The following is a 16,376-nucleotide window of genomic DNA, read 5'->3' on the forward strand; positions in this document are numbered from 1 at the left end:
TCCATTCTTAGATTTTCCAACGCCAAAGTCTGTATGGAGGGACTGCCGAGGACAACCTTTCCCCGTCAGCAAGAAGCGACCCCCAGACTTCGGAACAGCCATCTCCGAAGTGCCCTTTTCAGCGTCGACGAGCCGAAGTGCAGCAGCAATTTGCGCAAGGCGGACGTCCATCATAGAGCGCTTCCTTGCCACCCTCACTGTATCGGCATTCTGTTCGACCTCGGACGAAACACCTGCTAGCGTGGTGATGTAGAGTCCGATGCCCTTATTTCGGTGTTTTCTATCTGTCTCGGGATCGACGTTGAAGATGGGGCTCCACACTTTGCGATTTGCTTCATCCTTCATCGCATCTTCGCCAGGGAATATTTCTTCGTAGTATTCTATCATCTCTTCGATGACGTCCCCTCCATGGAGAGGGGCTTCGAAAGCGAGGTTGGATGGCACACCACTGTCACTTCCGAAACCTTCAAGAATGACGAAGCCCTTCTCCCGCAGCTCAGTCGCCTTGGCCAGGAAGTATTCATTAGCGACGTTGTCTAATTTCATTTTTATTTCATGGCTGCCGCCCAAAGAGCCTGTTCCTCCTTGTACTTCAGGGCCGTATTAGGACTCGGACCCGTGGACGGCAGCGCTTTCATGAACACGTTGGACTTCGTCGACCCGAGTTCCTTGTGTCGCATAGCCGCAGCGTGATAGTACACGGCATGATGAATTCGCACCAAGTCCATCCTTTCGACCAGGCAATTCGCTCGGTGACTAACCGGTATGCACAAAGATCGAAGCCAAAGAGTTTGATGCGTTATCGGACTCCCTTTCGGCCACTGACTCCGCGGAAGTAAGGCGTAGTTAACCCAATCCGGGTTCTTCGAAACATTCCATACGGCAGATTAGTGTGCCCCAATCGGGAGTAGACCTGGAAGAATGTCATCGAACTCCCGGACGTCATCTTCCCTTGCCACATCACTTTCGACAGCGGGCGGTAAAGCCGGTATCCTCAATTCCTCTTCCTTCTCTTCAAAGGCAGTGTTGAGCGCACGGATGTTCTTAGTTGACTGGATAGCATCTTCCTGGCCTCGCTTTCTCTTTCCTGTTTTCTTCAAAGGCAGCTGCAGGGAAATCGTCAATGGATTAGTTTTAATCCTTTGGCGAATCCCTCTCCGAACTGTTACGGATGAGGCCTGTGAGGAGGACCCAGGCCCTTGCGCGTGACCTGGCGGCTGGGACGTATCAACTTGAGACGTAGTCGTTTGAGGTACTTGGCGTGAACTACCTTGAGAGATAGGCGCGTCAGCTCGCTTAGAAAGCTCCTTAGGTGGAGCTAGAGCTTTCACGAGCTTTTTGCGGAGCATATTGAGACGCTCGTCTCGGTCAAAACGCTGTCCAGCTTCATTAACTCCACTCCTGAAACTCTTCATCTGCCTTGCCACAAAGTCATCAATCCGCATCTTGATGTTTCTGCCGACCTCAATCTCCATTTCCAAGACGCTTTGCAACTCCTTCTCGTACGTGTTGGCAATGATTCAAAGCTCCTCATAAATTTCAGCAAAGGCTTCAAAGAAAGCATTCTCGTACTCAGTGAATGCACCGCGCTTCTTTCTCCTTTTCTCCTGACGCTTGAAGTTCATCGGTTTGTCCGTCTCCACCTCGCGCAAGAAGACAACGACACGTGAAATACCAAGAAGGATGCCAGACCTATGCAGGGTTACAAGCCGACAGTTGCTAAAGTGCGTGATACCGAGAGTCCTGGTCGTATCGCAGAGGCTTTTGATGGTGTCGTAGTCGATATCGTACTCCACAAGTCGTAGTGGCAAGTGCGCATATCGAGAGTACTGCTTAGCCCCCAGCGGACCAAGTACTTTAATTCATTAGCGCGCCTGTGACACCTGCGACAGTCATCACAGTACGCTGATTATGCATATCCAACCGGTTCTTCATCATTCGAACAGCCGCTATAGTTGCGTGAATGGAATCTGTGAAGTTTGAGAACCGGATCTTCGACGAGGTGTCGTTGAGTAGAGCACCGATGCCGAGTTTTTCCAAGTCTCAAACGGGTTTACCATCCTTCCTGTACCACACCTGTGCATCGATCCATTCGAACTCCTTTTCCTTTTGCAAGTCAGTAGCCTTGGCCTTATTCATGCCGGTGACACGATGCTGACCGTCGCAAATTAGGGGTTCCATCATCAGCTCATCTAACCCATCGTCTCTCTGCCTCAACATCGTAGAGCGGTCGAAGACCATGTCTTCTGGCATGGCCACAGAGATTGCTCCAGCCGCTTTCAGCAGCCTGTTTTTGAGAAGGCTCTCGGTAATTGATTCAACCTGTCTTTCATCAACCTCCCGAAGAGTTTCTTCCATGATTCTGATGTTACTGACTAAGACCCGGACGTGATGCTGCCCGTAGTTGCTCACATCCACTTCAGGGATATCTGGGGCAAAAGACTCGTCTATTTCGATGCCGTTGTCGAGTGTAGCAACTCTCGTTTCCTTCACAAACCGGATGTCATCATCAACATTAACAACGTCCATTGGCGAACTGCTGTTGTCAGACTCTCGTCTAGAAGAATCCGCACGAGGTGATTTCGGTGCATCTGCTTCCATTCCGATTTTTCCACATGCATCTGAAACGACCGCTGAAACAATGTGTTTCGCCGTGTCCGATTGTTGCTCTTCAACTTTGAATAAACTTAATCTCTTTCGAACGGACATAGGGTTCTGAGCAGTCTTTTCAACATTAGAGTTTTCTTGGAAGTGGGAGTGGAGACCGTTCCCTCCATTTCCGACACAACCCCCTTGGCCATCATGAAACTGTCCCAAGGGTATCGCGCCCATATGTCGACAATCTCTCCAAGTGTCTTGGGACAGTGTTGCCCCCCATTGGCCGGGAAAGGGTACGGATAGGGGATGTTCTTACGGCTGTCGTCTATATGGACTTTGTAAACCAGAACGAGGTATTGCCAACCTTTCTCCCAGTCCCCGATGTCTGCAAGGTCGAAAGTTCGGGGCGGCATCTGGCCCTCGGCACCGAGGGTGATATGCGCAGTTCCCATTCGAACTAGAGCACCGAACTCTTCATCCCCTCCGGCGTTGCCTGACCTCGTCTGATTTTGAAGTCATGAGCATAGAGGGTCACTTCTGCATCGGCTACAAGTCCCTTGGACTGAAGTTCTTCAAGGGAGCGAACCTTTTTTCCAGTTGCACGGCTAGAACCACGCACACGCCCACGCACACGACCACGACCTCTTCGTCCCTTTCTAATTCCGTGCTTGGGTGTAGGCATGGTAAAAACCTTGATTTATCACTTGTGATACTTCGATGGGGACAGGAATGGATAGCAGTAAGAGGAGCGGAACAAAGGTGCACGCTTATGCAAAGAACGAAAAGACGTTGTGCGCGATAGTCGATGAGGTTTCTTAAACGGACGGCAAGGGAAGAAGTAATCCAGTAAGGCAACCGCTTAGGTCTTCTAGGTTTCCACTTGAGGTTTCCACGCAATATTTCCACTTGACGGGTACTCCAACACACGGTGCCGCATCCCCTACGCGCGAAGGGGGCCAATTTCAGCACTCTTCCACCACCCAGACCCTTGGGTGATGGTGACAAGATCCGTTCGGGGTACCCCTGCAGCCAACTATTGTTGACTATCGGCGCAGTCCTCCCCCTATGAGAAAATGTCAATGTTCGAGTTTAGCGGCTAAATCCGCTGCATAGAGGATGACCTAGTAGAAGTAGTGGTCGATGAGAAGGAACAGGCGCAACGCAAAACGCAGCGCGAGAAACGATAGACGGGTTTTCGACCCGTTCGGGACCTGGAAGCAAGAGAGACTGTAACTGTCGTCGGAAAGGGCGAGCAGACGCAGTGCAAGTACTAGGTATAGGCGCGCCGGTAGGGTGCGAAGAAGGAAGGTGCTGGAGAGGAAAAGGGTCGAGTGAGGTTAAAGGTGTAGGAGGAGCAGGACGATTTTTGGACAGAAATGCGTCTACACAGGGGCGATTAAGCTATGGGGAGACGCTCTACAGACCCAAAATCAACGGCCCGGGATGCCCCATGACAGATGACATGCCTGGACATCCCCAGTAGAGCGCTGGGGTGGTGTGCGGCCAAAAAAACAGTCAAGTTTTTTCGGACGCTCGACCCAGGCACCGGATGGGCACATCGATAGTCGATGTGAAAATCAAATCCTTTTTTTGCGCAATTTTTTGGCCGATTTGATTTCCACATCGAGTTTCGAAGTGCAAATCAAATCCTTTTTTTGCGCAATTTTTTGGACGATTTGATTTCCACATCGAGTGTCGATGTGCAAATCAGATCATTTTTTGGGCAATTTTTTACCAATTTTACTTGCACATCGAGTGTCGATGTGCATATCAGGTGTCAGGAACGCGCGTCCACCAAGGTGCCTGCAGGCTCATGCTGGCCGTGGTGTCACCTTCTATCTTTCAGACCACTCGCGCTGCGTTTTGCGTTGCGCCTGTTCCTTCTCATCGACCACTACTTCTACTAGGTCATCCTCTATGCAGCGGATTTAGCCGCTAAACTCGAACATTGACATTTTCTCATAGGGGGAGGACTGCGCCGATAGTCAACAATAGTTGGCTGCTGGGGTACCCCGAACGGATCTTGTCACCATCACCCAAGGGTCTGGGTGGTGGAAGAGTGCTGAAATTGGCCCCCTCCGCGCGTAGGGGACGCGGCACCGTGTGTTGGAGTACTCGTTAAGTGGAAATATTGCGTGGAAACCTCAAGAGGAAACCTAGAAGACCTAAGCGGTTGCTTTACTGGATTACTTCTTCCCTTGCCGTCCGTTTAAGAAACCTCATCGACTATCGCGCACAACGTCTTTTGGTTCTCTACATATGCCTGCACTTTTGTTCCGCTCCTCTTACTGCTATCCGTTCCTGTCCCCATCTAAGTATCACACGTGATAAACATGCCTACTCAAGCGAAAACGTCTTCCTTCGGGAAGAGCCTCAAAGCCATACAGGTAGTGCGAGCAGCCGTAATCCAGCAAACTGGGAACGTGGTACCGAAACTTGGAGATACCGCGGATTGGGTTGAGAATAATCTTGAGACCGATGCTGCAAAGAACTACTTACAATCTTTGGGAGCCGAAAATGTATCCGAGGCAGAGGTTCGCAAATCAAAAATGAATCAACGTGAAGTCGCACAAGTCCATGCAATCGTGCAGGCGCTTTTTGGTTGCGAGAGAGGCAATGGTACTAGACCCTGGCAAATCTTCGAAACCATAAGCGACATTAACGGCGACAGCTTCAATGCTAGAGGTCTCCAGTGTGCGTTTTTTAGCAACACGAGTTCCAAAAGGAATACTGTGAAAGAGCCACGATTCCTTACTTCGCCCGCAACTTCCTTCGAGGCAATGATGTTCCTAATCTATGTGGGAGTAGTTATGAACTGTCACACCAGGAAACAAGGATCACCATGTGCCAAGAGAAAGAAGGTATTGCAGAACTACAAGGTCAATAGGGAGACGTCACAGCGTATTGGCTTTGCTGTTCAGCAAGTTATTCGAGCATGGGATTGCAAGGCCAGATATATGGGATTCAAGAACTGCGAAGAAATGATATATCCTTACATCACCTTGACAAGTGACGACCGTGAGTTTTGCTTTACTGTGTTGAGTTCAGGCTTCGCCCACAAAAAACAGAAGGATACAATCACAGTCAACGCCGGGGCATTCTGTCTCCCCGATGAATGTTCCCCACAAGCATTTGGCCGCGTTCCAGTCGTGGATAATGCTCTCCGCGAGGCAGCAAAACTTGTTCTGAGTAATATCCGCTTCCTCGTGACATCGGATTACTTGTATGAAATGCCTTCCATGGCGAATTGGATGGCTTTGGACAGGTTCAAGAAAGTTCAGGAAACGATCCCTCCCATCATCGATGGTTATCCGAACGAAATTGTCAATCACGTGAAGAATTCCCTCCCACAACAAGACATAAAGATGGTTTCTTCTGTATCAATGTTTTTGTTTTGTTTGTATCGCTCAACAGGACCTCGAACCGAGGAGAAGTAGAAGGAAATAGATCGTCTGGTAGACGACCGACGATCGTCGCAAAAAGACTTCAGACAAGCATGCGAGGAGGCACAAAACGACGGCCCGTGTCGCGGGCTGTTCGCAATTGAGGGCGAGCCGAAGAAGCAACACCGTGTCGCAAGCTCACGGTATCACGCGAGCAATTACACGACTGACTTCGTCATCGACGAGAAGGTTAATGTGTCAACACAATCAGAAAGGATGGGTTTCACCTCGTGCACATTCGTTTCGTCCCACGAGCGACCTATGTACCCGCCTACCTCCCAAGTCCTTCTTTCTCTTCTTTTGCTTTTGTTTTGTTTTCGTTTTCTGTCTCTTTCCTTTTTTCGTTTCTTTTGTGACATGCAGGGCACAGACCCCGAACTACGGGGAGCGGAAAGAAAGCCGCGCGACGTGCGCCGGTCGACGTCCTTGCCAGGAAGACTTACGAACCGACGATCGCCACTAATCTACGACGCGTTGGTTCAAGCGGAGACGGAGAGCCAAGTGTCTGTTCGTTTTACAAGGACGCCAAATTGCGAGACTCCCTGTGCCTGTCAGGAATAATGTGCTGCGTGAGGAGCTGGAAGGATGTCCGAAGAACATAAAAAGAATATGTATATACATGTATACAATGCAGTGACTGGAGTCACGCACGAAATCGAAGGAGCGGATTGCTGTGGCTCGTCGGAATGGGGGATGTCGTGGCACAAGCAAGGGTGGAAACTTTCGGTCCGTCAGCGTCGTAAACCACCTGGTAAGGTGCGCGCGTTAACGCACGAAACTATACTGCACTGAGTAGGTGAATTGTTCGCTCGCCGTTTCCCTACATTGATAACAAAAATCGGCTCGCCGCCGTTACTGAGGAGGTCACTTTTCGTGGCATCTCGTTCGAAGAAAACAGTATTCGTCAAAGACAGGCGTGTCATGAAGTGATACGAGCTCCGGCGCCCTTTACGAATCTTTTTATTGTTGCAGTGTCGACGCCAGGGAGATTAGAACCATGGCCACCGATTTCTGTTGACGGTCGCGGACACGAGTGGCCTCGGTCGCACGCCAACCGAACGAGGAAAAGAATGAGGATTTGTCCCCACACCCCGCCTACGTAGCACTCTCGAAGTTCAGAAGCTGGTAATGATTTCCGAGAACGGATGTCTGAAATACTTCCCGCAGTGTCCCCCGACGGTTAGGAGGGTAACCACAAAATGGACGTCTCGTTCAAATCCCGACTACAGGCTGAGGACACTGCCAAACACCTGTACACGTGTCAATTTCGTGCACGACACTTTGTCCTTGCAAGGCTTAAATTGCGATGAAGCCTCTGAGCCAAGGCCCAGAACTCTGTGACTCCCGTCGTCGACGTCGACATTTCGAGACCTGCGTATCAGCGACGACGAAAGGGAAATGACGGCGCCGACTTCGCGCCGACGACGCGGTGGTGGTCAGAGGACATAATAGAGGATACATTGACACCACTTCATTTCACATGAGGCAACCACGAGGACAACTCGACGACAACGTCAAAAAGGAAAGAGAGACTGTAAGGACAGTGTAGCTCGAGAACACGGCCCCACTGGCTGCAATGGATATAAGGCCAAAGCAACCAAACCTCGGGGACGCCGCACACTTCGGTGGGGTCGGCTCCGTAAGAACAACAAGTGCTCGACGAAGACAGACGCGTTCCCAGGCGACGCAAGTCTAGCCGCGCCTTCAAAAATTTTATTGGGGAATGTAGAAACGTGAATTAACGAGACAACCCGGATCGCGAGGTGTAAACCTCCTAAGATCGGATACCGGGAACAATGAGGTAGAGAAAAAAATGTTACGACAAAGTAGCTGCTGAGACGTGGACGTCAATTGACATGACGTTGGTGGGTCGAAAGGGAAGTGCAAATATAGAGAGGACAACTGGATAACGCGCACATGGTCACTCACTGCCAGTGAACAGGGAAGAGCGCGCCGCGCTCGCTTTAATGACGTCCTCGCATACGGCGATTGCTACGAGGATCCCGTGTACCCGTCGCGACACTCCCAAGACACTCGCCACGCGAGGTCGACGCACAAGGTGGAAAGGAACATTTAAAACATTCTTACAAGGTTCGCGTGCCAGGCGCGGGAAAGGAGGAGCGAAGGCCACGCCTTAGAGTGAAGGGATTACACAGTACTCCCCCCCTCTGACGGCGCGCAGAACTTAAGGAAAATCAGGGAACTCGAGGACGGTTTGACGCCGTCATTTTGAGATGGGGAAGTTGCTGGACGCGGTGAAAAAGAGGAGGGCATCGTAGTAGGTCTAGGCTGAGGTCGGTCACGGCCCCGACAGTCGAACAAGACATCTACGCATCTGCCGCACAGCGCTCGCTGAGCGCGCCCAAGGAATGGAATACCCAGGGTATTGTCAATGCCACACCGCTCGAAATGGGTTGGAGGTGAAGTAGGGCTCTCGCTGTCATACTACCTGCAGATATTTGTTGACCTGATTGGAAAGGAGGGAAAGCCGCGCCAGGGCTGCGGTAAAGAGGAGGAATTTGGGAAAAAGAGGAGGAAATTGGGAAAAAGAGGGGGAGATTGACAGAAGATGATGTGCGAACGCAAGGGCGGGGTGCATAAAATAAGAGGAGGAAGTCTACGGACCAAGAGGTGACCGGAGACGGATGGAGGCATGTTGCAACGAAAATGAAAAAGGAAAAAAAAAGAGGAGGAAGCTGAGGAGGAGAGAACGCATATTTACTCTCACAAGAGGGGTAATGAGGCGAAAAGGGGTCATGAGGGATCGGCCGTGAACAGCAGATCAACGGGACGGAGCACCGGAGCCGCTTTCCTTCGGCAGAGAGGTGAGGAGATGGGCAAGGACGCGTAGGTCCTCCAGAGTTGCACCCTGCAGCGCCTCTGCCTCTACGCCATGGGCCCGGAGAAGTCGATGATAGACGCCTGAGGCGGTGTTATTTTCTTTGGGAACTGAGGGTGAAGGAAGAGCCAAGGCAGGCGTGACGGGTGGCTCCTCACGTACAGGGGAAGTCTGATGTGGGGTCGGACCCACGTCAGACGGCGGCACTTCCCGGACTGATAGGGTTTCGGTTGAGTTTGTTGAGGGAAACACGACGCGAGGAGGACTTTCGCGTGTGGATGGACCCACCGGAGGGGGCGTGGCAGTGAACGAGCCGGCTGAGGTGGAATTGCAGGCAAAGACGGCTCGGTGAGACAAGGCGTTGGGGACTGTTCGTCCGGCGTGGAAGGTTGGACCGCGGAACGAGGAGACGAAGGGCCGGACGGTCGAGAGCACACGCTCTCTGCACGAGGGTCCACGCATCGCTCGGGAACCGCTTCGGGAATGGGGATTTGATTCCCGAACTGTCGACTCAGTCGAGCTTCTGAGGATGAGCACAACGTCGACGTCCAGGGGTTAAACCAGACGAAGTCGCCCGCTGCGCTGTGACTACGTCCGGGAGAAAAGGAGGGACGTCGCTTTGCGAAGGAGCGGGAAGAGTTGTGAGGGGGAACGCTGTCCCAGTCGATCTGCCTAATTTTGTCGAGCAGCGAGTGCAACTCGAGGTCGGTGTCGCCGCCACCCAGGGGGACAGCGTAATCCAGAAGGCACATGAGCTCAACGAGCTTCGGGGGAAGGTACCACAGACGCCAACAATCATACGGCTCCCAAAGCAAGGTGCCAGCGACCTTCACGCACCACTCGGTCATGAAGACAACCCACAACCCGTGTCGGGGGTCGTTCAGGTGGCTGCCGAAGTATGTAAGGATGGGGCCCAATTCCGACCAAAATCCTTGGCAGACTTCAAACTGACCGCACCATGAGGGAAGCTGCTGGTATGGGTTGACGTAGTGTGACCGCGCGATCTCCCCCGCCTCGATCATTTGGTATGCCAGGAAGTATCCTGTGTCCGACCTCATTTTGCGCTCGTACCGAACGGTGTGTTGGAAGAAGAAGAGGTTCCCGCGTTTCATGCACCGGAAATTAACAGGGAGAATCGCACGCGTCCACGACATTGCGTCATTCGTCACTGTCAATTGGTTATGCCATAAGCGGTTCGCTTCCAGTACGGGGTCACCATGGGCCCAACTGAGGAGACTGCCAAGATAATGGTGCTCGCCCTCCGTGCGGAATCTCCACGTGTCGCAGCCGAAGGAAGGAGGAATAAGGGTGTCGGTCAAATGGAGGTCAAGCCGGGCGAGTACAGTGTCCATGAATCGCAGGGACAAGGTGCGACGGCCGCGTGGAGAGGAGTGACGAAGGATGGAGGTAGGAATGGCAATGCGGGCGCGCCAGTCAAAAGTGCGAATGGCTTGTAGGGGTAGTTGACCGGATAACATGCCAGCGCCGTCTGCAAAACTGTGTTCGATGGCAGCAACATCGCGGACGCCCACAGGGGAGAACCACTGGAAAGAGGCAAATAGGGAAGGATGTTCACGCATGGATTTGTCTTGTAGCTTCTCGAGCGAGGGGTATCGACGGGCTACCCAAGAAGAATGGTAGCCCGGATGGAAGGCCGGTTCGGTAGGGTTGGTAACAGGAGGTAGACGGGGTATGGAAGGAAGACCCCGGGGCACTTCGGGCTTGCAAGGAAACCCCACACCGGGACGCTTACGGGTGGCACTATCGTCCGAGTGTTCCGACGGAGAAGGAAGCATGGTATTTTCGTCTTACCCTTGTAAGAACGCCGCGCAGAGTGATTGATGACTGGGAAACACGGTAAGGAACGGCAGGAGATTATACGATGGCTTGGCGCTGTACAAGGGCGCTCAGGAGGGGGATATGTAGTGCAATAATGGGCTCTACAGGGGGGTGAAAAGGAAGGAAAATATTTGGATTTGGATATGAAAAGTAGTCCAGGTTGGGGGGGGACACACGTGTGAATAATTGCACAGTTTTAATTTTTAATTATTTTATTTAGTTAATTAGTTGGCATTAATTTTGCTGACACTAGATTAGATCTAGGATCTAGCGCCGCGAGCTACTGTAGTGGCTCCGGCGGGGCGATATATACCTTAGACCTCTGACCACCAAGTCAGTAAAGGTAACCCGAGTTGCCGGAGTTGAATGTCGCCTTGGTCGAAGTCCGTCTCTACCAAGACGCTCCCTTTTACCTAAGCCTACGGCATCCTCTATCGCTCGGGGGTTCCTTTTCTTTTTTCTTTATTCCCTATCCTTTTCTATCTCTAATTCTACCTATTTTTCCCTTATCTTGTGTTGGTGCCATCGGCCTCGGTTGCGACCGAACCGGTGTAGGTGTTTCGAGCCATCGGGCGGCACAGTTGACGTAGCGCTGCTACTGTGACCCATTTTCCGACGGAGACTGTTGCAACGACGTCTCCCTCGAAGGCCTCCGTCGTAGTACGAGCCAGTGTTGGTACCATCGGTGTCGGTTGCGACCGAACCGGTGTAGGTGTTTCGAGCCATCGGGCGGCACGGTTGACGTAGCGCTGCTACTTTCATTTCTTCCCGTCGGGCTGCGTTGCGACGCCCCCGTCGAAGGCCTTGTCGCGTCACAAGGTGTCGAAGAAGCTCAACGAGCATTGGCCTTACAACCCAGTGGAACCGGGGTACCTACGTACGCGCCCCACCCCACACTCGTCGAGCAGATCTCTTCGCAAGTCTCTACCACACCGATCCTGGGCCGGGCTGTTTCTCTGTGCCCCCCCCCCTATCAGGGATCCGAGCTACTACGAGTCGCAAGCTCGTTTAAACGGAGAAGGGAGAGTCGGACACTCCGTAGCGCTGTGCCATCGGCAGATCTTCTTTTTGCTGTTGTTGTTGTTTTTGCTGGACCATCGGACCGCGGTCTCTGCCTGACAGGCGCATTGAACTACATAAGTGGTCTTCCGACCTAGATTTAGCGTACAGGAGACCCCACCTAGAAACTACGTAAGTGGAAACGGACTACATCAGTGGTCTCTGCAACGTAAGTTTATTTAGGTGCTGTAGCGTTTTCTATTTTTTGTGTTAAGTTCGGTCGGTCCCGGGGCGAGCAGAATCGGATCGACAAGGGCGTCGAGGATCCCGCGAGGTCCTCGCACCTGAAGCCAGGCCAATACGGCCACGGATCCCGCAGGTCAAGAATCCCCGACGGGGATTGAAGCCGACAAGGATAACCTATCCTACAGGTTCGAGAAGATCGGCGAGGAAATTCGCCAAGAGATGACGAAAAATCTCGAGGCTGAATTAGCCCTCGTCCGGAAGCAACTGGAGTTGCAAGCGTCCGAGTTACACACGGTGTTAGGAGAGCTATCGGCTCGAGTGGATCTCGTCGAGAAGGAGCGAGGTGATGCGACCAACGGTCTGGAGCCGTAGGTCCTAGCTTCGTTGAGACTTTCAGTCAAGGACGCAAGGCGCAACGCGAATCAAGCTTTGGAGTCCGTAGGAAAGCTTAGAAGCAGTATCGACGACAGGTTTGACCGCGTCGCTCATCGTCTCAAGAACCTTGAACAGGCCGCCGGACAAGAGCCGCTCCCTACGGGTCGAGAAGGCGATCGTCGATCGAAGACGGACAAGGCCGCTGTACAGCAGATTTCCAAGTCGAAGAGTTCGAAGAAGAACCTGCGGTGAGGGAGCAAGAGTCACTGTAGTGACGAGCCGGAGAACCAAGACTCAATGTCAGAGTCAAAAGGTCCATCCGAAGATGATGGCGACGGTTCGTCGAACCATTCAGGCGATTCCGAACATCGTTCAGAGGAAGGACACAGAATTTCGGGAAGCAGGAAAATTTCCTCCAGACGGGGCGGGATCACTTCGTCCGCTTCGCAGAGAAACAAGGACGCTGAGCCAGAGGACGTCGCTACGCGACGCGGGCCGCGTTGGGAGGAGTTGGAGGAGCTGAATCCGACCAACTACCTCTTCAAGAAGTCGTTATCGTACCGGACGTACCGTCTGAGAAACCCGCAGAAATATTTGTCGAGTTCTCAGCGGACCGCCGTGCGAAAAATTAGGAGAGACATACCACCGAAGGTAAAGAGGGACAACACGCTTTCTGGAGAAGACGGGGTCCTTGTGTTGGATTTTTTGGCCAAGTTGGTTCAGGAATTTGATACGCAGGAAGTGAATGAGGGTCAAGCAATTCGCTTGCTGCCCGAGTTCCTTGGAGGCATCGCCTTGAGACAGTACACTTCTGTGTCACATACGGCCGGATCCCACCATACGAAGGTGTCAGTCTGGCCGGAGGCCGTGCAGTGGTTATTGAGAAGTTTCGCCACCGATGAGGCGATCCGCCAAGCCGTTCTCGCGTTGCAAGAAGTTCACCAGAGACCGTCTGAAGACGAGATGGAATTCTACATCAGTTTGACATACGCTAGTAATGGATGTGGAAATGTCTATTCAATGGAAGAGCAGATGACTATGTTCATCGAGGAGCTAGATTCGAGCATCAAGCCCATGGTGTCTCAGTATCGTCAAGATAATCGGGACATTTTGTTTCTAAGGCTGGTAAACTACGCTAAGGCGCATGGCTCGGCGAGCCGCGCCAAGGAGAGGAAGACTAAAAAGGTCACAATCCAAGCACCAGCGACGCTGAGAGCGTGGAGCAAGCCGAAGGCACCTCACCCGATTCGGAAAAATCGCGCCGCAGTTCATCTGGCAGATTTAATTTCAGGGTCGGAGGGATGCAGTGCGCAAAGGAGCAACGAAACTTATTATGACGGTGCTTTTGTCGCCGGAGGCGAATTTTATGAGCCATCGGAGGGCTACGGACACGGAGAATACGGGGGGAGTGAGACGTCAACTCTACAGACGCCCACGTGCGCGACGGAGTCTTACAGCGACACCACGGATCCCGTATTAGCATTCCAAGGGCGCGGCCACACGCCGGCGCCTGGCCTCCCGATGGAGGACAGAGGTACCCAGTTCTGACGTCCAGGCTGGACAGGAAGGCCGCAGGTCAACGGACGGCCGAGGCAGCAGTACCCCGTCAAGAAGCATGGGCTCATATGCTTTCATTGCTACGACAAGGGGCACGCCGCGCACAAGGGCATACTTTCCCTTCGGGAAATGCACAAGGTTCCGGGGAACTACGAGGCGTTGTCTCCGATGGAGAGATTGGGGATTCCCTCGAACAATTATTTGAGGGTCAAAAATTGCTTCGATTCTCGGACAGCGAGCACACCGAGTGCCTTCGCCGACGGGTCGAACCGACCGTCAAGAGGGCCATCCGCGGGCCCTGGTCGGAGGATAAGAAGAACCCGCAGCAGCAGAAAAACTAGAAAGGGGAATCTCGCATGGGTCACGAGATGCACAGGGTCGACGTACTGTGCCCGGGGCTCAGCCCCGTTCCCCGTCTCTAAGGGAAAAATTAGGCCTCGATGAGGAGGTTTTGGATTGGTGGATAAGCCGAAGGGGCCGACTCAAGTCAAGAAAATCTTGAGTCGACTCAGGGATCGTCCGCTGGAAGACATTCGGAGACCCTGGTACAGGGTTAGGCGAAGGGAGTGTCCCGAGAAGATTTTGGTTCTTGGGCGAAAAAACTACAAATTTTACGCGGATATCGGACCAACGGTTGCATTGATGAGCCGGGTGTTTGTAGTATAATCACCCCCAACGACGAGGGCGGAATTCTGAAAGTTCGGAAAGACCCCGATCGGCGGGAAGATAGAAGCACGGCCCACCCACGGTACCGACCACGGGCTCGAGGTAGCGGTGGCAGAGCGGGATCGGGGAAGACGCGCGCACGCGCGAGCGGTTCTACGCCTCGAAGCCCCGGAGCGGTACTGGGTGACGATCCAGTACCGACGGGCGGAGGCGGAGCCGGCTCGTGGGCGTGCTGCGCGCGCCCTCAACCCGCGCGCGGTGCTACTCTTTGGTAACGAACGGAAGTACCTAAAAGTAAGCGGGCGGACCAAGGTGGAAGATCCTTGACAAGTCCGTGCTTGTCGTCCTCCACCGCCGCCGGTCCGCCTATATTTAATATACAGAGTAACCTATCAATAATATTACAGTAGTGCAGGTCGGCCTGCACTGTAGCGCTGTCAGCCGTCGGGGCTGGCAGCACAAGTGTCGTACACGTGGGTGCGCGCGCCCCCGTACACGTGGGGTACACGTGTGGGCGCGCACTGAGGTACTGTAGAGCTCGGGCTCTACAGTTATAAATCTAATCTAAATCTAATTCAGGGAGGGAGATATGCTAAATGGCCCCCCTCTCAAGTGTGGACGTCTGCGTCCACATGTGCTTGCAGAACCGACCGTATTGTGCCCCCCTTCCCGGGACATCGACTCCTCTAGTTCGTTTTCACCACCGTCCTCCTCTTCGCAAGCCTTTCCCCTGGCGGTGCGCGGCCGTCTGGCGTTGGGCCAGCCTCTCCTCCGCGGCTTTCCCGCTTTCCCGGCGCCTCCTACTTGCTGTTGCAGCCTTCCTGATTTACCGTCCCGCGATCATCCCGTGCTGCAGGGTGTCCCAGCATGTCCGTCGTTACCCCGAGGTCCCCTTCGCCAGCGTTCCCAATCCGTCGCACTAAATCTTCGTCCTTTTCCTCCCCTGCGTCCCTTGTCCCCTCATCCGATACGGGGCGCGAGGCGATGCGGGAGGAGGGCATGAGCAGGTCGCGCGACGAGAGCTCCGTCGTTACGCCGATCTCTACCAGCTCCCCTCCCCGGCGGTGGCCTTCCTGGCTATCATAACGTCGTCCCACGCGTCCAACTTCTCGAAACACCCGACGTCCGCCATGCGTTACTTGTACTACAGGTCCGACCGCGCGCCGTCAGCGACAACGCTCTTGGCCACAGCATCATAGAGAACGGGTCCCGTGAAATTTCGAATGCGCAGCTCGCCCATTTCGTCTTCCGTGGCGATCGACCGATCGCTATCCCAGCTCTCTCGTAGAGCCTTGTGATGATGGGGCCATGTCATGGCTTGACACTACCTTCATCCCAGGCTGTCATGGGGGCGTCACGCGTGTTATTGTTGGCTATTCTCTGATCGTCTCACCCCGCCCAATGGGGTGGGCCAGGGGTACGACGTGATCGCCCGAGGTCCTTCCTGCCCGTCTTGCACGCTTTCCGTGTCGCTGCCCGTGGTTGCTCGCGTACGCCGGTTTCGACTCCTCCTGTCGTCGCTCCTTTCCCGCGTTCTCGCCGCGCGTCGGTCTCGGGAGCCGTGATTTGCCGTATGTGGTGCGAGGTCTCGTTCTTCCCCCTTCGTAGAGACACGCGTTCTTGGCCAAGAACGGTAGGCGCGCGACGAACTCACCAATCCGGACGTACAGTTTGAGCTCGCCGAGGGCCTTCATCGACCCATTCGAAGCGTCGATGAGCGGCGGGCTCCGCGCGGACTGGATGGCAGCGCGCCACGGTTCTGCCACACAGCGTAGGTGGATCAGATTTGGGCCGGCGCCCGAATCTAGAACCGG

The sequence above is a fragment of the Chondrus crispus genome, genomic scaffold, assembly GCF_000350225.1.
Source record: "Chondrus crispus Stackhouse genomic scaffold, scaffold_33, whole genome shotgun sequence".
Classification (NCBI taxonomy): domain Eukaryota; phylum Rhodophyta; class Florideophyceae; order Gigartinales; family Gigartinaceae; genus Chondrus; species Chondrus crispus.